The sequence below is a fragment of the Dermacentor andersoni genome, chromosome 9 (assembly GCF_023375885.2).
Source record: "Dermacentor andersoni chromosome 9, qqDerAnde1_hic_scaffold, whole genome shotgun sequence".
NCBI classification, from domain to species: Eukaryota; Metazoa; Arthropoda; class Arachnida; order Ixodida; family Ixodidae; genus Dermacentor; species Dermacentor andersoni.
In genome coordinates this window covers 62,028,094-62,052,823 of record NC_092822.1, presented here as the reverse complement: position 1 = coordinate 62,052,823, position 24,730 = coordinate 62,028,094, and the positions used below count along the sequence as shown (strand labels likewise).

Below are 24,730 nucleotides of genomic sequence, written 5' to 3'. Positions count from 1 at the left end.
TTGTTAAAGAGCCATTTTTCTCTGAAGGTGTGAAAGGTGGATTTAATATATATCTTGTTCACTTACAGTAAACGAGGCTTCACCAGTGCTCACCAATCGCACTTTTGATGCACTGAGTGCTGGCAGGATCCTTGGGACATCGGTTGCTTGAAATAGGAACCAATGTGATCAAAATTGAGTGTGTATTGAACTTAGTGTTCAAAACATTGATTCTTTCATACTGAGACAAGTTATTTGTTTTATTGAGTAAGTTCGGCACGAGTCAGTCAACAATAGTTTGGAATAAATATATGAGATTGTAATACATTGTGAAGGAAAGCATTGTGCCCCAACTTAGTATGTCTGTCAATACAAAGAAAAAGAACTTAGTGTGGGTGCAACTGATAATGTTTATGCTGGCTCTGACAGTGATCCTCATGCTGTTACAGATGTGTCCATGCCTCCTGAAAGAACATCGAACAAGTTGCAGTGCTTGGGCTTCCACTGTAAACAAGCGTGGCAGATATTGGAACAGCATACATCTTTCTTTCTTTGCTACATGACACAGCAGTTTGATCTACGATTGATTTACCATTGTGATGGTGATATGCCTATTTATCGATTGCCACCTATGCTTCTCTAATCGCCAGTTCGCTTGCTGCCCCATCATTTTACTAAAATCATGAAATAGAAAAAAGTTTTATTGCACTGACTGATATGTAATCATCAGGCTAAAAGAAATACACCGCAGTGTACAAGTAGAGAATGTAACATATAGTGTGAAATATTGACTGTCTTTATATATGTGTGCAATGTGTGTGTGTGTTTGTTGGGGAGGGGGATGCCGTTTCAGATTGCGGTTGCTGAAGCAGTTGAAAAGGATCATGTAAATTGTTTGCAGTTCACTACTTCAACAAAAAAATCCTTTGTTTAATGCTCAAAGATGCGGCTGTTCCACCACCTGCAAATATGGTGTCAATGTGATCAACACTGTGTTTATTCTTTATTTAGTTTCAGATATTTATCATTTTATTTGATAGTTCTTTCTTTTGTTTATAATGCTATTTCATTTTATATGCTGCATTGTTGTAACATCAGTCGATGCTCTTGTGATGCATTGTATAAATCCTTCTGTAGCACAGTGTTTGCTCTTATGATGCATAGTATAAATCCTTCTGTAGTACAGTGTTAGAGATAAAAGTAACTTAAGTATTTAACCTAATATATTGGGTGTTGACTACAGGCAACATACCAGAAAACATTCTTTTTTTTTGCTTAGTTTTGGTATTAAGTACAAAGTTTCTGGCTAAATGTCTTCAGCCAACACTGAATAACAGGCAGCAAGCATCATTTGTTGGTATAGAGCAGGAGCACAGGCTGAGGAACTAAGGTCACTCGTGCCTCACTTTCTCTTGAATATATGTTTAGAGGAGACATACTGATGCAAGATCTCTGGCTGAAGTGGTGTCACACACAAGGTGTAAAGTAAAGAAAATGTACTCGTATGGCCTCCATATGCAGAAAACTGTCTGTAGAAATTCCATATGGAGCCATTCGCAACTTTCATGGCCTATAGTGGGTGCCACCTTGTATCCAACATGGCTGTCCGAGAGATTAAGAACTAGAGCAGTCAGTGCAGTGCTGCGGTCGTCTTGCTCAGTGACATGTTGTTTCGCGTCGTCATGTTGAAATGTGTCATCAATTTACACGCCCGCTGTCGTTAGCCTGCGTAATGGCTCATATTGGGCGACCAGAATGCAAGATTCGAAGCCTTCTTGAAGGTGAGGAAGTCCTAAACGCTGGTCATCTTGTGTGCTGTGGCATAAAAGTGTGCACATCGACGTCCGTGACTGGTGAAGGCCTTTGCATACAAACTTCGCGGCTTCAAAGCAAACCACACAAGCTGTGGTTTCAGTTTTACTGCGACAGTGTTATTAAGAGAAGTGACCATGCTTTCTATTTGCTATTCTATTAATTTGACCTCTTTGAACGGGTACCATGAACTTGTATACAGTGTGGTGCTCTCTGCAAGTTGTTACTTAGACAGCTTGAATAAGCCGCCGTGTCGAGAAAAAGAACCATTCTGGTGTCACGCGACCGACATCCTTTACATTGACGGAGTGAAAAGCAGCCCCAAAGCAGCGTTTTGTGTGCGAAAATTGCTTCTCTAGTTATCTCTGCCTGTGTTCACAATGCTGGATGTTGAACACGAGAAGTAAACAAAAAACCATATCTGACCACTTTTGCGAGCTAATACGATAACCGTTCAGCCTTGTAATTTAGTTATTGCACTTTATGCATGCTGTGCAAGCTACAGTCTTGCGGTAGTTTTACAGCCTGCGTGAGTCCTACCCTGCCTTGCCTATAGACAGATCAAGCGATACATAGCCGATATTTAGCGGTCTGCAGAAATGCTCGCTTCATTCTTGCAGCTATCTTTATAAAATAATATACACGCGGATCAGCTGAGGGTTCACTACGCAAACACTGCATAGTAGTTTAACGTTTGTTGGACTAGAATTTGTTACCTTATGAGTGCAGTCATGCGCACCTGTGCACATGTTGCAGCCGCGCATCGAAGTGGCAGACGAAATACGGATTCCAGGTCCCTCTATGCCTGCATCACTTTGCTTCGATGCACAAATGAGAAACTCATCTCTCTGTTCGAAAATGGGGGAATGTCAAGCCGGCGTTGCAGAGCACGAATGCATGAACAAGAAATTTTGAAGCAGGTACAAGGCTTCACGGAGAATGTTTGCGCTCCAGCGTAGCTGCAAAGGCATGAGTGGCAAGAACACAAGCACCAATCATCCTACAACACATTTGAGTTACAATTGCACATTATTTCTTTCCCTGCACGAAATATAGAGCTATGCCTGCGTCTTGATGGAGGTGCGTCTATTCGTGATTTCAAATGCTCGGAAGCATCACTTATTTGTCATATTCCAAAAAAATTCCTTCGGCATGAAGTGCGCACCGCAAACCTTCATCGCTTCTGTGACAGCTTTGCCAATCCGCAGCGCAATAATCAATTTCTTCCTCATGGGCACAGCCGGTGGGAACGAGTGAAGGCTCACATCACCTACCGCATAACTACCGCTTGGCACCCATTGCGGCACGCAGCAAATACAGTTACTCCTATGTTTGCTCATTCTGAGCATGTTAAGTGTCATTCAGGATCCCACAGGAGCTTTGAACGCGTTAAAACATCAACCAAAAGTGAAGGAAAAGCGTACACAACACCAATACGCTACCCGAACGGGCAGCAGCCAGTGGCAAGTATAATCTTTCGATTGTTTCCGGCCGCCGCCGCACGACGGCGCCACCGTACGTGAAAGCTGCGAATAGGCTTGGGGTGAAGCCTACTTCCTGTTTTCTGCCTTGTGTTTCCCCCTTACTGCTGAAAAAGATTCCACAAACTGTTTTTCTTGTAGTTGATTATGCTTATTCTCAATGTGATTTGTGCACTTAGATTGTAGAAAATAAACATATTTCTCTAGTATTTATATGTGCCGTCAATAAAAGGTTTAGCATAACATAAAAACTGCAAGACAAATCCAATGTCTGTGTATTGGGAGCGTAAGATTTTATCTACCAAGGCTAGTTATTCTTGTAGTGATAACAATGCTTTTTTTTTAATGCTTGGAACTGGACCTGTATTCTCCTCTATTAGTACTTGTGCTGTCAATTTAGCCTCTTATAAATGCTGTGTTGATTCCTCTAGCTTTTTTATATAGTTTCACATGTTTCTCTTTTTATTTCTTTTACTTTCTTTCATTTGTGTTAATATTTGATTTTATATGCTTCATGTGTTCAAATATCTATTGATGCTCTTGTCATGCTGTATCGTGATGCGAAGGAACATGTAATACTTAGTATTAATAAATAAATATTAACAAATGAATCATTGATTTTATGAGCGAATGCATAAGTGACTATTTAGGCGTCGTATCGAAATTGGTTGCCAAATCCCATCTGTGTTGAAGCCATAATGTATATATCAAGGATAATTGTACACAGAGATGTTGCAGATACAGGAGTTATTGTGAGACATGTACTGCACCAGCACACTGTAGATGTCGGAGTAATATTTAGGTTGCCAGGCCAAAGCTCATCAAGTTTTTTGCTTTCGAGTGAGGCAACACTTTTTGATTGCCAGATGTAGTACTTTAGTTCCATCACATAGATGACACAGTACTACATCGACTTCCTGTGCTCCTTCTGGCATTGCAGATTCCTTGCGATTGGCATCCCGTGAGCGGTACCTTTCACTGGTCTCTGTATGTGACCAGCTGCATTGCTGCCGGCAGTGCACTTACAAGACTGGGCACAAGAAGCACATGGCCCAGCACCTGCGCATACACACAGGCGAGCGCCCCTTCAAGTGCCACCTGTGCCCGGAAGCATTCACCCAGGATGGCAACCTGAGGCGCCATTTGTGCACTCACACAGGAGAGCGCCCCTACCAGTGCCCCCTGTGCCCGGAAGCATTCGCTCAGAGTACCACCCTGAGACGCCATATGAGCACCCACCCAGGTGAGCGCCCCTATCAGTGCCACCAGTGCCCGGCAGCATTTGCTCAGCGTGTGCACCTGACACGCCATGTGCGCAGCCACACTGGAGAGCGTGCCTTTGCCTCCGCCCACTGCAGTGCATCCTTTTCACAGAAGAACCACCTCACCAACCACATGTCCCATCACTCAAAGAAGCCCCAAAGGTCAAGCGCTTGAAAGTTTTTTGTAGGTCAACCAATTCATAATTTTTTTTACAGCAAGAAAATTATTTATACACTGCATTTAGAGATTACCAGCTCTCTATACCGTAGAACGTTTCTTGTAATATTACCTAACAAAAAGTTGGCCATTACATAATGGAGAGAGGGAGAGAGGTAATATTTAATGGCAGAAAGGTGGAGAGATCAGCCTGAGTGAAATGCCTCTAGCCTGCTACTCCACGCTGGGGAAGGGGTTTGGGGAATAAGAGGAGAATTTATTGTAGAATGCCTTCATATCACTTCACCTATTGCAGCATAACAAAATATTACCTTGATTGTGCATTGGCCTCAAATCTGCCCATGACTGTGTAAGTAAGCTTTTTGAATTTACCCATAAGGATTGAGATAAGAATTAAGAAAAGAATTGAGGTAAGAATCACACTAACATAGTACACACTGTTTTATTGCAGACTATTGCTCCAGCTGAAATGTACTCAAGCTGGTCGCAAGCTGAAATGCATGCCTCAGCAGAGTTGGTTCTCAAGCTTTAAGGGTCCAGTGTCATACTTGTAGTTGGGCATTAACAAACCCCATAACACTGGTCGGCAGTCGCACACCAAGGCAACGACATGAGAAAGTGAGCACCGCAACTTTTGAGAAGCCATCGGTGATGTTTACTGATGTCATGTCTGGAAACCGAGTAAAGCTGGCATGCTGTATTCAGGGTGTCTACCAACCAGGAAAACCGGGAATTCTCAGGGATTTTGAGTAGTCTGGAGAAACTCAGGGAAAACTCTGGGAATTTCTGCCTCTGTCGGGGAAAATTAGTTGTTTTATTGAAAGGGTCAAAATCCGCGGTAATGCTGGCTCGAGTAACAGACAAGAATCGTAATGAATCGTCTTTGACGTCCAGTCGTCGGCTGGAGGAGTTGCCAGTGTACAGTCAACGACCGGGTTTCTGGATTCCCGATAATTTGGACGGCTTCGCGGCACCACGATGTACCCCATAGAGTCAATCTATCAGAACGTCTGAAATTTTGGACGCAAGAACTCTTCGCCGTCCGATTTTCCAGACGTTTTGCCGTGACCACAGGTGCGAAACGGCATTAATCAAAGCCACCACCGCTGCCATTTTGATTACCTTGCCGCCTCGAACCAGCGCTCGCACGCAGATCCGCTGGCAGCCGTAGCCACCACTGCGGCAACGCTAGGCCTAGCTGCTTCAATGTTCGTTATAAAGCTTCTTGCCCTTCGGCGCCGTGTTTTTCATTGAAAGAATTCGTTGCTGTATGCAGTGGCACTGACTCCGTCTTTGTGGTCCTCACGATTGGCTTCAAAGCTAGGAAAGTACAGTGCGTTGCGTAATGCCGGTTCCCAAAAGTCAGCTTTGCCTCAACAGAAGTGTTACGCGGTGAAGCATAACAAGCGTGGGAAGGGGCAATTGGACTGCCGGATTTTACGGACATTTTCGCGGCCCTTAGGGAGTCTGAAAAATCGGACGTTGACTGTACAACTGACGTAGAGGGTGCTTCGAATGGTCTGTGGGGTGAATGCGCGGGAGGAGGACGAGAACAGAAAGGACCTACGCATTGAGGAATGAACGGGAAAGGAAGCCTGCCGCCGCTTCAAGGAGCTTGAGCTCAAAAAACAAAGTGTTGGCTGACGTTGGAATGCAGGTGTTCCTCATCCAAATGAGATAGACTCGCTAAAGCAGTGAAATGCAACACTGAGGTGTTGTGCACAGGCTGAGAGTATGTCAGGAGAGTTGAGGGTGACACACCAGCTATGGAGAATCTCATTTGTGACAAAGTTCGGGCCTCACACCAATGAGCTTGCTATAAATTGATAAAAGTAGCTCATATCACCTTCAGTCATGGCGTGCACATTTGTAGACTCGACCTATTTTTGCCATTTCTGTGTAGTGGTAGCAAGGAATAGAGCATGAACATTAAGCTTCCGGCAAATTGACCGTTCTGTTGACCTAAATTACTTTCATTTTGCTTCCAAGTGATATGCATCGTTACAGAGTATCGCTTTGGTGAAGGCATTACCAAGTTTCACGTGACGCTTGATGTGGGGCATGTCGGTAGCAACCTTGAAATATATATATATATAGTATTTGCTTCTTTCTTGAAATGCTTGAGGTTAATGAATAACTTGTGCATGTAATTCGTGTGGGGGATTTAATCCTCTTTGTGAAGAAGCACAGCATGACTAACTTTACAATATTCAAATATTTATTTACTCTGTAATTATAATGTTAAAATTAAAATTAAATTATGGGGTTTTACGTGCCAAAACCACTTTCTGATTATGAGGCACGCCGTAGTGGAGGACTCCGGAAATTTCGACCACCTGGGGTTCTTTAACGTGCACCTAAATCTAAGTACACGGGTGTTTTCACATTTCGCCCCCATCGAAATGCGGCCGCCGAGGCCGGGATTCGATCCCGCGACCTCATGCTCAGCAGCCTAACACCATAGCCACTGAGCAACCACGGCGGGTTTGTAATTATAATGTCTCATCATAAAATGCTCCAGAGTCATTGTACCACATTGATTTGCTTTCAGTGGAGTCTCAAGCACCACCTATGTTTCACACATACGTATTGACAGTTGATCATAATTGGTGACTGAAATGGATATTCGAGAACATTTGTTTATGTATGCATCTCGTTTTTATTCATATTTGAGAATGTTCCACTTGATTTGAAATGAGCTTTACCATTTTTTTTCAAAGTTATTTTATTTGCTGTGCATTTTACTAACCCCTCGCTACAGATTTTTTTTGTATAAAATGAATGATAATCCTTACTATTCAAACTAGATTAAGTCATTTCTTAGCATGCTTACTAGAGAGTGACAGCATCGGGTGTCATAGTGTCAGCCTGTCTTGACGTAAAACAAAGTTCTGTGTCACTCAGGGAATTTCGCAAAGGCACTCAGGGAAAACCTGGAAAACTCAGGGAATATGGAAATGTCAACTTGGTAGAGACCCTGGTATTAAAATGGTGCAGTGGGTGTTGCCTCTGGCTGGAATCACCTGCCAAGATATCCAGATGTGCGGACTGGTTTGTAAGTTGTGTACGTGCACTCTTCTAACATGTCTGTCATGAATTGATGACCGTGTGATATTTCTCGCAGGTTTACTGAAGATTACCCATAGGTTGTCTTTACGTTACATATCACAGCTGTTGAGCCGGAACTGCAGATTTCTCAGTACTGTAGGACTAGCACTGCACTGTGGCTCCTCTATTATTGTTTTGGAATTACATATGTATATTTTTTGGTATGCTGTGTACCACGGAACTTCACCAAGGAAAGAAATTTCACAAAAGCACCTAGAGCCAATTTAATTAGCTTACTGTGAAATTCAGCTAGAATTATGTGCTCGCTAGCTCCTATGTGACTGGGTAACATACCACACTTACTTTTGTATCACTCAGACTTGCTATGAAAATAGAAAATTCCAGCAGAACCCATCTCGCAGTGAATGTCGCCACTAATGTGGTTAGCAATAAAGTAGTGTAGCAACACACTATTGACACTGCTACAGCACGTCATGCTACACACATCAGCTGCGTTATTGACCAGTTACCTCCACCCAAAAAGTTCGTGTGCATTGCGAGGCCTGCGGCAGAAAGGATGTTCCACATCTGCTGGCAAGGTTTGTGAGTGGTGGCACTGTCTGACAGTCCCAGGGTCAGTTCTAGTAGTAAAAACATAAATACCGCAGAAAGTAGACGGGAAAACAGTGTCGCAGTAGCTCAAATGGTAAGAGCATTGCGCATGTAATGCACAGGCGTGGGTTCATATCCCACGTGCGGCCATTTGTTTTTTCATCCACTTTTATTTCCATTAATTTATCATTTTTTAAATTCAATTAGTCAGTACAAGTAATTCCACCTATGCTGTCCTTGGTGTCTCGTTGTTGACTTCTTATGATGACGTACAAAAGATAACTTTACTAACATTTCTGCACAGGTGTTGCTGCCTCCTAATCACTCTGGTGAATGCAGCACCAACATATACTGGTCGAAGAGTAGCAGCACGCTGGAAAAATACTAGGATGTTACTGATCTTTCGGCCGGGCATCAGCCTCCTTTGGAGCGAGGGCTAGTCCCCAGCCTAAACATCAGTAAAATCCTGATGCTTTTCCATTCTCTTCTTTGACCTGTTTTTCGCTGTAGGATCCTGTGATTCAACATTTCACTGAACATACATACATACATACATACATACATACATGCATGCATGCATGCATGCATGCATACATACATACATACATACATACATACATACATACATACATACATACATATACGCGTGTGTCACTCGCACACTAGACTAGTCACTGCCCTGTGCCCTTCCTCTGAAGGGAGACTGAGCCCTGCATAAAGGTGCAGGTCCAATTTCACTGCATACACAGATGCCAGCGTAATGACAAAACGATGCGAACAGTTGAGATGCCCTGCATTGATTGTGCACATTTCACGTGATGCTCGCATCAGGCAGGTATGTCCTGCACATTACGTTCACTCGTCACGGTTATAACAGTAAATTATGAAGCTGCCGAAGCTCAACACGGTAGCCGGTCTGGCACACGGAGGTATACACGCCACTGAACATACGTTAGTCTATTAGTCATCTACAAGACGTCTTGGCAAGGTCAGCAAGACGTTGTGGAAATCATTTTAAGCATTTACAAGATGTCTTCAAGAGGTCTTGGCAAGATATTGGAGACATCTTACGAAAACGTCAGATGTCTTAAAACATCTTGTAGCCATCAAGAAGATTGTCTGATTCGCTGCCAAGTAGTGTACTTAAGTCATCTTGCAAGACATCTTGTAGGTGTTTTAAAAACGGCTGTAAGAAATTTTGCAACACATTTTGCAGCCGTCTTAAATACATTTTTCGGACAGATTAAACAGTTTCGAAGAGCAATTGGTACGACACCTACTAGTCAATACTTCCATAATGTCGCCCTATGATTTGTTGAGTGACAGCTCCTTTAGGGCCCCAAGGTGACGTACATAAACGCCATTCAAGTCTTTTTAAAAAGTTGCAGCACATCTAGTCAGGACTTTAGCATTCATTGCAAGTGTCAGCACCTTAAAACAATTGAAAAGCACCACTTGTTCATTGGGCGAGGGAGTAGTTGCAAAACTGATGGCAAGATCTACAAAACATGCCAATTTACAGTGGGAACGCTATTGTCAGGTGAAGCACTACCACAAATATGACATTTCAAATAGTCTGTTGATGCTAAAATTGAGTCATACCATGGCAATGCAGATGGTATGTCTCCTTCCATATCAACCGTTCATTGAAACATTGCTTAGCTTCAGTGATCTAGCTAGAAACGACATACACTGCACATATGCGATGGTCTGGGAAGGCCCAAGGTCATTTTACTTACCTTGTCAACACTGATCGAGGTTTGCAGATGCAATAATATCGCGACCCCAGCAACACTATCACAGAAGTTTTTCTTGCACAGGTGTTTGGCACACACATGAATTTAGAAACACAAAACAGCCTTCCCTTACAACATTAATTATAAAGGAATTGAGTGTTTCTTGTTACCTGCTAAATGGACAAATCAATGGAAATGTTCCTAGTGACCCAGAAGGTTTTGGGTGTGAGCTAGTTGATACGCAGCATTCATATTAAACAGCACTAAAAAACATCAACAAGGAAGAGCAGGAGACCAGTGCTGGTCCCGTGCTCTTCTTTGTTTTTTGGTGCCGTTTAAAATGAATGTTCCTAATCCTCGCAATATTGAAAAAAGCTCGGCTGTACCGACAGCACCACCTATGGTCGATTTCTTACAACCCACCATAGCATCACTGAAATATTGGCAAGGTCACAAAAGTGATGACATGTGTTAAAGCCACGCTTAACAAAAAGACTAATCACACAAATGAAGTATCAAAGTGGCCAAAGGTTTCAAAGAATTTTTAATAAATCAAATCAATAACCCACCACTACATAAGGAAAATGTTTCTAATGCACCTTCTAGAGTTTTGCGTTGCGACTGTCTATTATCACACATTGGTCACGTCACGATTCAGTTCCACAGGCTGATGCACCTGCAGACAATTCAGCTTGTTCCTAATGAAGCTGACCTCAGGTTTGGCACCTGTAATTAGAAGGCAAGACAAGAGGTACAAAATTCATGTTACAGTGAAACTTCCTTATAAGTAAGCAGGATATAATGAATTATTGGATGTAACAAAGTGAAATTCCCCTTGGAATTTCCGTAGATATCCAGGTTTTCAAAACCTTGTTTCAACAAAGTAAAATTAACCTGCCAACAGATTTGCCAAACTTAATTTGTCTCCAAAATACAAAGTTGATTTGTCTCTGAAACAAATGCCCGACCCTTGCTGGCTCAATACATTGCTTTCCGTGGGGTTGAGCACACGTACAATGCTGACGTCCAAACTGTTGGGCATCTGTGCTGAATGCGGCATCGAACACTGGTCCTTCTGACTACTGCGCGTAGCTGCAAACAAGCAGAGGCTCATTATTGTTACCATAATTTGTCCTAATGAGGCACCGTGGAGGCGAGTGCAACTAGGTGTGACACGTGCTGATTGACCACGACAAATATTGTTGGTGTCGCAGCGTGCAACCTATTCAGCTGTGTCGTCGTTTTGCCAATTTCACGATGCTAGAGACGAGCCAACTGAAAGTGGAAATAAAAGATCATGCATTGAAACAGAAGGCAGCTATTGTAAACGCAATTGTGTCAGGTGGCAAGTAGTGTGTTGAGAATGCCATTTTTTTTTTTTTCATTGTGCACATGGCTATTGAGTAGTTCTGCTGGATGCAAGGCCGCCTTCTTCAATGCAAGTTCAAATTTATGCGCTACATTATGCATACACTGCAGTGAAGGGCAGTAAAGAATATAATGAAGTAATTTCAGCTCCCGCCTTCAGCTTCGTTATCAAAAGATTTTATTGCACAAGACCGATAAGATCTCCCACTGCAAACAGTAACTGTTAGAAATCCGACCTAGTCATCGTACGTATGCAGATGGAATAACGCCATGGCTGCGCTTAAGCCTTTTCTGTAGTCTGGATAGCAAGCACTTTGGATACTGCCATGAAATCCAGATCCTTTCTTGGGGATAATGAAAGCCTTGTCCAAGAAGGCCAGTGTCATGATTGGAGCCTGCCACATCCTCTGCAAGTATGTCAAAAGCGACATTTTTCGTTTTCACGTCATACGCATGCTACTTCAAGGACTTTTTGAAATTGCATCTTTTGTTAATAAACATAGTCGCAGTTTGCGCAGGGTACACCTACACCACACCAAAAAGCTATTCTACAGCATGTCCTTCACATGTACCAGTTCATGCTGCAACATGCAGGTAACAACATATATGCGCCGCATTGACTTTATCTAGGTTTTCATAACATGTGCCACAGCCTTATTTTCGGGACATATTGAATGGCAGCGTTGACTGAAGGACGCACGGCCAAGCAAGGTCACTGGCCTGCCTGAAGTATATTTTACGCAATGAGTGAAACTTCCGGAATAACAGCACTTGGAATGTTTGCGACATACTGCGAGCGTCCTGATTAGGCCAAATTTTCTGTACTCGCTGTAAGACCTTTGCTTTAATCCGGACAACCGGCCCGCCAGATTCTTGAACAGCATCCTTTTTTTTTTTCTTTGCTACATGACACAGCAATTTAATATGCAGTTGATTTATAATTGTGACAGTGATATGACTGTTTACTGATTGCCACCTATTCTTCTCTTATCTTGAATGAGTTTTATGGCGAATTTGCTTGCTGCCCCATCAGTTTACTGAAATCATTAAAAAAAAAGTTTGTAAGTCTTATTGATATGTAATCAACCAGTTAAAAAAATTTACGCTGCAATCCAAAAGCAGAGAATGTAATGTATAGTGTGGAATATTGTCTGTCTTCATAGTAGAACCTTATTGATACGATCCTATTACATTTGTATTCCCGGTTCCAACATTCATAATTGAGAACATAAAAATGACCCAATAGAGTTACGCTTGTTTTTTACTGGTTCATACATTCCGGGAAAGCTCAATTTTTTTGGCACCAACGTTCTGTACGTTGCCAAACTGCAATCATATGATAATTTTCTGGCTGTTAGATCCCATGTGAACAAAAAAAGGCGTGAGGTTTGCGTGATGGAGAACAGTAATTAGCTGCCCGTTTCACATGAAAAGGACGGTGCGTACTGTTTCGGTACCAGCAAATCTCCGCCCAGGTCGTCATAAGCTGCATTCGCAGCTATCGCCACCAAACCTAATGCAATAACCATCTTCACCTGTTTTACAGCGCATTGTGCACAGTGCCATTGGCAGCATACTGCACACTTTTTAGTTGGTGATCTGCCGTTCCTTGCTGCAGGATGTGGGCATCTCGTTTTGCTTCGACAGCATCCGGCGTTGCCCATCAGCCTGATTCCGTTTCGGTGTCTCATTGCCAGCCTAAAACACCACGCCATAGGAAAACAACAAAATGCATCTCGGGCCGCCGTAGCACCACTAGCTCGACACACGTTGGCGTCTCGTGCTGCAACAATCTGCACGGTGCTTTGCATTACATAGATATGAACAATAATCGAGTCTGTCAATATTGTTTTAGTTACATTTTTTCTCGTGGTATTTTCCAAAACGTATGAAAGAGGTTCTACTGTATATTTGCAATAGGATGTGTGTGTGTGTGTGGGGGGGGGGGGGGGTGTCCTTTCATATTTCTGTTGCTTAAGCAATGAAAAATGATAATGGAAAGTGTTTACAATGCACTGTTAGAGAAGAAGAATCCCTTGCTTAATGCTCAAAGGTAGGGCTTTTTCACCACCTGCAAATACCTAATCATATTGCTGTGTTTATTCTTTCTTTGTTTAAGTTTCAGATATTTATGATTTTCTTTTATACTTATTTATTTCACTTAAAATAATACTTAAAGGGCCCCTGAAACGGTTCAGACAAATATTGTAGACGCATATGACACAGCTATAGTCAATAATTCATGCCACAATTTGTGTGAAGCATCTCATATTGAGAGAGCCACGGACGATTACAAGTTACCCTCCTCCATAGCCACGCATTTTCTCCTCAATTCGTTTGCTGAGTGATCGGGGCTAAACTCCGCCTTCACTGGCTCTGCGTCATGATGGCACATCCTGTCGTCTACTTCCGGTTGTCCAGGAGAGAGAGCACAAAGCCTCTCCTCCCTCTCCGGCATCTGCGTGGCTGTTGATCCCTAGCAAGAGCTATTGAAGCAGTGTGCAGTGCGAGCATTCTGTCACGGCACCGAGTGTGTTGTGTATTCCGGTAACCACAGGCGAGCTGGGCGTTTCTACGGATGGGTGGAGGCATAAATTCAAGCTGATGAAGAAACTTTAGTGTAGACGTACGTGAGCGGCCTGATCAATCTGCATGATCCAGCCACCTGGTGGCACATAGCTTGACCAGCCAAAAAAAAGAGCTAATATTGCTCTAACCAAGTGTAAAACATTTTAAGCATTCACAAGAACAATGTGTTAACGATTACGCTCCTACAAAAATTTACACCAGCAGCAAAGAAGAATACAATTCGTTACTGCTACTGTGTTTGGTTGAGCTCTGTGCCACCAGGTGGCTGCACCATGCAGAACATTCACATTTGCATTTCTGCTGATCCCATGAAATGGCATGGTCAAAAGGCCAGACCCAGTCACCTTTCACTTGTGTTTACCCGAATACCAAACTCACTAAGCACTATTGTGGTAGTAATCCTCTGGTGTAACGTAACGGCCGCAAACGCGCAAGTTCTGGCACTAATTGGATAGTGACAGTTCGATGCACTGCAGCCACTATTCGTCTGCTGCCTTGCAGAGGGACATGATGTCGAAGCTTGACATATTGCCAGTCGCTACGTTTGCAGCCCAGAATGCAACAAAGGTGAATCGTGCTCGTGAAAAGACTGAGACTGACATTGACCATGGAGCTCTCGTCAAAATGGAGCGCATTGTAACGCAAGCAGACGACACTTGCTGTGTGCCAGAAATGCTTAAGTGTAGTGAGAAATCGTTCTTGTGCATTCTTTTTTTGCTACTTTCTTTGTATCTTTGTATAGAAACAAATTAACAAACATTCCAACTATTACAAACAACGTTTGTTCATTATAAAGTTGGAAAAATGATTGACGACACACCCTGGGCAGCCAATTGGATAGCTCGCCCTACTAGCGTCATTAGGGCAATTTACGTCAAATAATTACAGGTGGCTGAAAATTCAGCCAAGCGGTGCACTGCAATTGGCAGCAATGTACATTTTGTGAAGAAGAAGCGTCTCACTGTACAGCTGCATCGACAACGCACAGCTCGGCTCTGCTCGTGCTGCTGGTTGCTGGCGTCTTTTTGGACTGTGCTTCTGGCTGCCTCATCACTCCCTGTCGCTGTGCCCTTTCCATAAAGAGCTGCTAATAAACCTATTTTCAATTTTTAAAACTTTATAATAAATTACACACTTTAAGCAGAGCACTTAGATGTGTCAATGATAAGAAGGACCTGCTCTCACGATTCAGTACGTTCGCAAAATCATCAAAATCATTTCCGGGTCCCTTTAATTTCATATGCTTCATGTGTTCTAACATGAGTCGATGCTTTTGTTGTGCGGCATTGTATAAATCCTGTAATACAGTGTTATGTATAAATGCAATTTGACTAACCTTTCACTGAGTGTTGCCCACAGGCAACGTACCAGAAAATCTTTTTTTTTTTTCTTGCCAAGTTTTGGCATTAAGTACAAAGTTTCTAGCTAAATGTTTTAGGCCAACACTGAATAACAGGCAGCAAGCGTCATTTGTTTGTTTAGAGCAGGAGCACAGGGCGAGGGAGAAGTTTTGCACGTGACTCACTTTCTCTTGAAAGTATGCTCAGCGGATATGTACCGATGCGAGATCTCTGGCTGCAGTGGTGTCACATATTACATGGTGTAAAGCAAATAAAATGTGTACCTATTGCTCACACATGAAGAGAACTGTCTGTACAAATTTCAAATGGAGACATAGGCTTGGGGTGAAGCCCACTTCCAATTTTCTTCCTTGTGTCCCCCCCCCCCCCCCCCCCTACTTCTGAAAATGTTTCCGCCTAACATTTTTACAGCGAAACTGTTGAGGGCTACTTTTCGCACTATCATGACCACATGTAGAAAGAAATCCCGAAGATAGTGCAATGTTGGGCTGACCCACGGCGGAGGTGACACAGGCGTTAAGCACTCCCCATATGTGGGCTGATCCTCAAGATAATGTAATGCCAGGCCGAAAGTGCAGTTTGCCTTTAAGGGGCCCACATACACAGCTTCGCTGGTCATCCTTCTTCACAGAATGGACGGGCACTGCGTATTTTTTTAATAATCGATTATGTTTATCGTCGTAATATCCAACACTGCAGGTCAAATCCGGCCTCTATATATTGGGAGTAGAAGTTTGTATGTACCAAGGCTAGGTACTTACTTTTGTAGTGAAAACAATGTTTTTTTTTTTTTAATGCTTGGAAGTGGGGCTGTATTCTCTACTAGCAATTGTGGTGTCAACTTAAGCTTTGTAGATGCCATGTTGATTCCTTTTTTTTTTACTTTCACATATTTTTCATTCTTTGTTATATTTTGTTATGTTTAGACATTTTATGTCTTTCATTCATGTGAATATCTCGTATCATATGCTTTGTGTATTCAAATATGTATTGATGCACTTGTGCTGTATTGTGATGTGAAAAAACGTGTAATACTTAGTTTATAGGTGAGTGCATAAGTGACTATTTAGGCATTGTATCAATATTGGTTGCCAAATTCCATCTCTACGTTTGAGCTGTAATATATCTATTAAGTATAATTCGCCATATATTGACCCTTTTCGTGGTGATACCACGGGTACTGCCTTGTTTGATCACGTGGTGACCCATCCTTTGCTTGCCTCAATTGCCTTTGTTGCGTCTGCATTTACAGTGGGCATATATGACGCCAGTACGGCTTAGCAAACCTCTGTTTCAGGAGATGTTGTACATGGTGACTGGGTGGACGACACAAAGCTTTGGCCACTGTTTCACAGAACATGCAAAAGCGCTTTGGAAGCTGATTAAGCTATGTCCAAATGGCACGAGCAGTGTATGTAGTGCTTGTTTTAAAAGCGAAGCTAAATATGTATGCCAAGCTATCCAAACTTCCGCTCATGAACTGAATCAGGATTTGTGTGTTTTGCTCTTCGTTCTTTATTTGGCAAATATTTTGAAGCAGTGGCTTGTCTCCTTTCTGACTCCCTCGGTGCGGTCACTATCTGATAATTTCTGCCTAATCACTCGCGGGTGTGCTCACTTCTGATAGAGTTGTTCTTGCTGTGCACAAGACTTCAAATGTAGCCATTTTTAACTGTAGCCATCAAAAGCCATCATCTTTAAATGTAGCCATCAAGGATGTATTATCACTAGTAATTCGCTCACTGTTCTGGGCCATCATGAAACATTTAGCTTCGACCATCCATGTGCTATCGGTGTACTCCGTCATTTATTGTGGCCATGTCGTGCACATATATTCAATTGTCCACCCATTCACTTATTGACGTGTTGGCGATAGAGTGGGTGTAAGGTTTCATGCCAGTTGAGGAAAGATGTGTGAAGATACCGTGCGCGAAACACGCTATAACAGGAAGCGGCGCTACTCCATTTGTCGTTTAACGAGTGGTACTCACTCTTGCCGACATTCCAGGGCTAAAGCACTTTGTTTGAATGTTAGCGATACAATGCTGGCGGATGAGCAAAGTTCTGTATCCTTGAAGAAAGCCGTACTTCTCGAAGTGCCGGTAACATGTACGGACAGTTGCAGCAACGGTCCGTGGACTTGGATGCACATATTCGATTCCTTAATATGCCAGTCACTATTCTTGCAGGAAACTACTGCACACATCTTCAATCCACATGATTCAGTCCTGCATGATTGGAGCACAGTACGTTAGCTAAAGCTCACTTGCATTTCTGACAGCTGAATGCACAGAAGCAAGATGGAAGCGATAATGGTTTCGTATGCGTGCGCTGTCGCCGAGGTGACGTGCAGTGCGGCACCGAAAGCGCCATCTCGTTTCACTAGAACAAACTGCTCCACAAAAAGGGTCAATACAGAGATACGAAATTGTGTAAATCATGTACTGCGTATTTTGGGTTGCCAATATTTGGGTTGCCAGGCCAAGGTTGTCAAGTGTTTTGCCTTCAAGTGTGGCAACACTTTCATTTCCAGGTGCAGTACTTTAGTTCCATCAAATAGATGGCTTCATTGACTTTCTGTGCTCCCTCTGGTTTTTGCAGATTCCTCGCTGTCAGTATCCCCTGAGGAGTACCTTTCACTCGTGTCCGTATGTGGCCAGCTGCATTCCTGCCGGCAGTGCCCTTACCAGACTAAGCGCAAGGAGCACATGACCCAACACGTGCGCGTACACACAGGCGAGCGCCCCTTCAAGTGCCAGCTATGCTCAGAAGCATTCGCTCAGACTTACGACCTGGCATGCCATCTGCGCACCCACACAAAAGAGCGCCCCTACCAGTGCCACCTGTGCCCAGAAACATTCACTCAGAATAGGAGCCTGAAACGCCATATGCGTACCCACACTGGAGAGCGCGCTTTTCCCTGCGTCCACTGTGGTGCATCCTTTTCACGGAGAGACGGCCTCTTGCGCCACATGACCTGTCATTTGGAGGGGAAGACCTGAAGCTCGGGCTCGAAATTTTGTCGTAGATCAACCGATTGACCTTTTTTTTTTCTGGCTCTCTATACCAAAGAGCTTTTCTTGTAATATTACCCAGAGGAAAGTTGACCATGCCATACATGAGAATTTTTTATAGAGTGCCTTCATGTCACGTCACCTATCCCAGCATAACGAAATTTTGTATTGATTGTGGATTGGTCTAAAATATGTTCGTCACTGTGTAAATAAGTTTCTTGGAATTACTCGTAAGATAAAAATTCAGCAAGAAAAGAAACAGAAACATACAATTGAGTCTGGCGCAGTAGTATGTGCCAAATTTCTTGTCTTTCGAACACATTTAAGACATTGTTGGTGGAGTTCACATTTGACATAATTGTGCTTCCTAGTTTAAATGCTTATGTTTTAGTAACAGATGTTTATTTATTATTACAACCTGACTACCTTTGTACACACTGTTTTATTACAGACTAAACTATTGTGCCAGCTGAAATGTTCCTGAGCTGGTCACAAGCTGAAATGCATGCCTCGGCAGAGTTGGTTCTCAAGCTTCAAACGTCCAGTGTCATACTTGTGGTTCAGCATTAGCAAAGCCTGTCACTCTGGTCGGCATTCGCACAACAAGGCAATGACATGAGAAAGTGAGCGCTGCAATTTTTGAGAAGCCATCAGTGATGTTTAGTGATGTCATGTCTGGAAACCGAGTAAAGCTTGTATGCTGTATTGAAATGGTGTGGTGGGTGGTGCCTCTGGTCGGAATCAGCCACTGAGATATCTAGACATGCGGACTGGTAAATAAGTTGTCTACATGCACTCGTGTCACATGTCTTGCATGAATTGATGATAGCATGATATTTCTTGTAGGCTTACTGAATATTACCCATAGGTCCTCATGACGTAACAAATACTAATAGCTATTGGGCCTGAACTGCTAATTACACAGTACTGCAAAATTAACCCTGTACTGCGGCTCCTGTATTATTGTTTTGAAAGTAAATAATATATATTTTTTTTTTCTATGCCATTTACCACAGAACCTCGTGAAAGAAAGAAATGTCACAAAAGCACCTAGAGCCAAATTCATTCATTTAGTGTGAAATTCAGCCAAAATAATGTGCGGGCTAGCTCCTATATCCCTAGGTAACATGTTATGCTTATCATGCAGACCTGCTCAGAAAATATAACATTCCAGCATTGCGCATTGTGCAGTGAATGTTGACACTAATGCGGTTAGCATTAAAGTGGTGTAGCGACAAACTGTATTGCCACTGCCATAATGCGTCATGTTTGAGATGTGAATGCAGCCAGGCTCTCTTCTCGCGCATCCCTCTATACACACTGTACGATCTATTGGTACCACAGTAAAATTTGTGCATGATACATCTCTGAATATACGTGGCGAGGGTTTGATTCTACCCAACAGAATTTCTAAAGGATTTTTTTTTTACTTTGGTGAGTGCCACACATGGGCCCCTGGCACACACCCAGTGACAAAAATTGGCATCAGAGATTCATGGAAGAGCAGCAGACACCCAGTGTCACATAATCAAAGACTCAAGTTGCTCTAAAGGTTGGTTTCAAATGCAGATCCTTCAACACAGCAGCACAGTGCTCAGCCCATTAACCCAATGACTCAAGTTGGCTAGAAAATGGTTGGAAACAATGATAACTACCGAGAAGGGCATAAAGTATCCTAAGAATGTTAAGTGAATCGAAAAGTGAGATCAGCAGCTTGAAAAACTTGTTTGTGCTTTGTCTGGCACCTAGAATTTCCGCTGGTGTTAAGATTTTGGAGTGTGTAAAGCACATGCCAACTGGACTTTACACAGGTGAAGCCAGCAGTATTGCAGCTTCAAAGCCCTGTCTGAGCAATCTGGAAACTTCAAAGAGTACAAGTTCCTGCCCACGAAGCCTCTAGAGCTGCATGCAGAAATTTAGTGAAGATGGCAGCCAAGACCATAGCCAGAATAGCAACAGCTAGCAGGGCGTGTCCTGACCGACAGCATGCGACCACAGGCATTCTCACCATAGCCTGCCGAGCAGGAGTCTACACAGGTTGCAGCCATCGTCACCACCACAGTCCTTTATTTCCATGTTACCAGCATTGTGACATTTGGATTGTGTTTTGTTAAGAGCTAATGTCAGCGAGTCTGGGCAGCGTGCACTATTTGCTCATTACACCACATTCTCAAATCTGTTTCATGCAGTGAGCTTTGTATTTGGAAATATTTAAAGAGAAGTATGTTGGCTCAAATGCAAGTAAGTGTAGTAAGGGTGAGAACTTGGACAAGTTTGTCATTTGCAGTAGAAGTAAGCACGATGCACATGACAGAGATGTGATCTTCTGTATTCTATATTGTCTTCCTTTGTTTCACGTATTTATTTATTTTAATTTATGCATGTATTCATTCACATGCACACACACACTCTCCAGCCAGCTGGGGACGTGGCAGAAGTGAAGAAAATGTTCGTGTATTAAATTTTTGTTGCACTGTGCTTGTCCTTGCCACATGCACTCATTCTCAAACTATATACCAGGTGTTTCTGTGAAGAATATGAGCAATTTTTTAAAATCGCTTTTTGCAGATAGTAGCAAAATTCTTGTCCTTGAGCTCGTCTACTCAAAGAGCTGGACATTACTTGCATGAGCGATCGAAATGCATGATGACTAATTAACAAAATTTCACTGTTGAAGTTTTTAACCAGTTACTTTATGGCACATGTTGCACTTTACAAACTGTAGTCGGTCAGACTGCAAAGCATATCTACTTAAAAAGAATTGTGGAGGTGTCACCATATTTGAGATACGTGTCATCAAACTTGCGGTAAAAAAATGCACTGTCGTTCCACTTACATTTTTAATAAAACACCATTTTATGCATTGAAGCATAAGAGTAGCTTGGCTGTCATTGTATTTTTTTGCAAAGTTCAGAAAATAACAGAGAGTTTTAGTTTTGTAGACACAAGGCATTGGGGCCCCTAGCGCTTGGGTGCGTTTGTGTTTGTGTACGCAAGCACAAACACGTTATATGTTAGCGGCCCAAAACGCAAGCCACAGTGAGGTCGCATGCGCTCGCAGCGCCATCAACGTCTGATCTTTGCTGCGTTATCATTTTTTTTTAATATGAAATCAAGCATATGAAGTAAAGCACATAAAACTATTCTTATTAAAAGCAGCTAATAGAGAGGCTTAGCGTATCCGGTATTTGGGTAAACGCAGGCGGGTGCAGGTTGGGGTGGAGCCGTAAACGGGAGCGTCCTGCATGGTGCAGCCACCTGGTGGCGCAAAGATCAAACAGACAAAAACAGCTAACACTGCAGCAACCAAGTTTATTTTACTTTGCTGCGGGTGTAAATTTTTGGCAGCAACACGATTACGCCAGTGCCGAAGATTTACACCAGCAGCGAAGTAGAATAGACTTGGTTACAGCAATATTAGCTATCTTTGTATGTTTTAGCTTTGCCCCACCAGGTGGATGCACCATGCAGGCTGCTCTCGTTTTCTCCCCCACCCCAACGCCCCGCTCACCTGCATTTAGCCGAATTCCGGACACGCTAAACCTCTCTAATATATATAAAAACGACGTCTGTCGACACTTGGCGAAAGATTTATAAGATTATCTACCTGCTAGCTACTCGTAAGTTCTCGTACACAGCGAGAGTCACGTGGGCAATGTGACCGCTTAGGGGCAGCAATGTTTTCGGCCGCCCCAAGAACCCAAGGACGCAAGTAGACGTATCGGTCTGCACATGCGTAGTACCGTCTCCCCTAGTTCTTGCGTACGCAAGCGGCTTGCATCCCCTAAACTAAAACTCTCTAATACCTCGAAATCAGTGTCATCCTGAGAATTCATTTCAAGTGAATCTCCCTTGCAAATTGCCCGGTTTCAATTTGGAAATTGCAATACCTGCTGTTAAATTACTGTTTCTTTATTGTTTATTTCAGTGCCTATAAACAGCTGTAAAGCCTTAACAACGGGTCGCTAGTACACACAAGAGCATGAACATAACAAAAAATGAACACAGAACAGCATTTCCACCAATATCGCACGCTAAAGTAGTTATACAAGTCATGAGTTTGTTTAAGAAGACTAAGAGATGTGCTTAAGAAATAATTAGTTCAAAACTCAGAAAAGTTTTTTATTTAGCCGATTATGCATTTCGATTTCTTGTGCAAATAATTTCCACCTGTATGAGCTGTCCAGCTCACGGATTTGAATTGTGCTATCTGCCACAGGTGATTTCTGAAAATTTATTAAAATCTTTGCAGGAACGCCCAGTATACAGGCCAGCCATTTTTGGGGGTTACATGTGATATCATTGCAGTATCTGCTTAGGGCTTACATTTCGACCCCATTTCTGAATACTAGCCATATTTTTTCAATGGGTATTTGTATAACATGTCTTGTAAAGCTCCTGTTTTCATTGGTGTAGAATAAATGTTAAAGTTATGTAGGCTTTAATGCTGTGGAGATGTTTCTCCTAAGCAACCCTGTAGATTCACTCTGTCATTCTACAGCTATATTTGGCTACGGTCTCAGGTATATGTGTACCTTCTGTGTTTTGTCAACATGTAATGGGGGTAGCCATGTTTGCAATGTGAACATAGACTCTATGCCTTGTATGCCACTGTGCCTTGTATGCCGCTGTGCCATCAGTCCTCGTGCAATCACATGTAACACTTACCACACTTTAATGATGTCCTGCATGGTCTTATAGCTGGCTATTTGACAGAATGTGCTTCCGCTCATCCAGAAGAATCAATTCGAAAATAAAATATGCTCACACAAGTTCATCAGCATAACCATACCATCAATTGTGAAATTTAAGAAGTTAACAGCATTTTTATTGGAGGTGTGCAAATATCAGCTGTTTCATATACAAATCAAATACAAGTAATAAGTATGTAATGTCAAAGCGAATATGAAATATTCAAATGTGGATGTATACGTTTACAGCAAGAACGTTTATTTCACTGTAATTAGGTACTATGCATTTGCTGACACATGCAGGTAAGACAGCTATCAGGGACAAAGGATCGGTTTAATCGCTAAATCTATGATTGTCACTAAAGAAAGCTGCATGAATAATCTTTCATCTTTGGAGCCTTGCCATAAACAATATTTCCAAAAATGGATAACTGCTGTATGACTTGCTTTCCAAAAATGTGAAATAAATGGTTGCCGTTTTGCTGGTTGTAGTGAAAAAAGAAAAATACTATTGAGATCCATTGCACTTGTTAAAAGTTACATAAAGCGAAGCTTAAGTTAATCGGTTAACTAAAGGCTTTGCAACTAATGGCGATGCATGCAATTTTACCACTTTCATCCTATGCAACTTGTAATCTCGTGGAATGTTTGTTTGTCACGAAGGCTTCCGCTGTAAAACAGAAAAAACTTGCATTGCCCATTTTGTTTCCGCATTGTTTCAAAAACATATTTAACTTATAATTTGTGATCTTTTGTTTAGCAGACAGAGAACAGCAACCAGTCTGTAACAGTCAGATGTTGCATGCACTGCACCTGGAACAGGGAAGGGGGCTGGCATACTAGCACAAAAACTTAAAAGGGGAAGGAGAGGTAGGTACATGCGTAGTCTCCTGCATCTCAACGCTACAAGCTGCATTTGTTCTTTTTTTTTACTGATAAAAAAGTCTGGGAAGTTGTAATAGAAATAAATCTACATGACAGTCATATTGACGAGCATTGATGTTCTGGCTGCTAGTTAGGTGAAAACAGCTGGTTCATGTACAAGAGCCATTTTTCTCCTAAGGTTTGAAAGATGGATCTAACAGATGGCACGTTCGGTCAGCTTAAAAAAGCATTCACCAGTGCTCGCCACTCACACTTTCGAGGCACTGAGTGAGTGGTAGCAGGACCATCGGGACATTAGTTTGAAAGAATGTGATGTGATGAAAGACGTAGGGTGTAGAGAAGTTATTTTAGTACCAGAAAAGCTATTCTAGTCTTATGAAGTTGGTTTGGCATGAGCCAGTGGATAATCATTTGTAATAGATATATTAGGTCATAAAATAGAAGTGCAGCATCGTGCTGCTAACATAAATATGTTTGCTGAAGCAGAAGAAAAAGTTTGTGTGGGCGTGTTAGTGTTTATGCTGGCTTTGACAGTGACCTCCGTTTTGTTATAGATGCATCCATGCCTCCCACAAGACACAAGAAGTTACATTGTTTGGAGTTCGCAAGGAATCCATCTAACCAGCTTTTTCTCGGAAAGCATCCATTTGTTGGCTCTCGTTGATCTATGATTGATTTACCATTGTGATTGTGATGTGACTGTTTATGGATTGC

The 24,730-nt window shown here is 42.5% G+C and overlaps 1 pseudogene; it reads left to right on the top strand.

The window, feature by feature from the left end:
- The window catches only part of LOC126528108 (uncharacterized), a 33,335-nt pseudogene extending 9,723 nt beyond the window's left edge, over positions 1–23,612 (top strand).
- Positions 23,613–24,730: the final 1,118 nt, after the last annotated feature.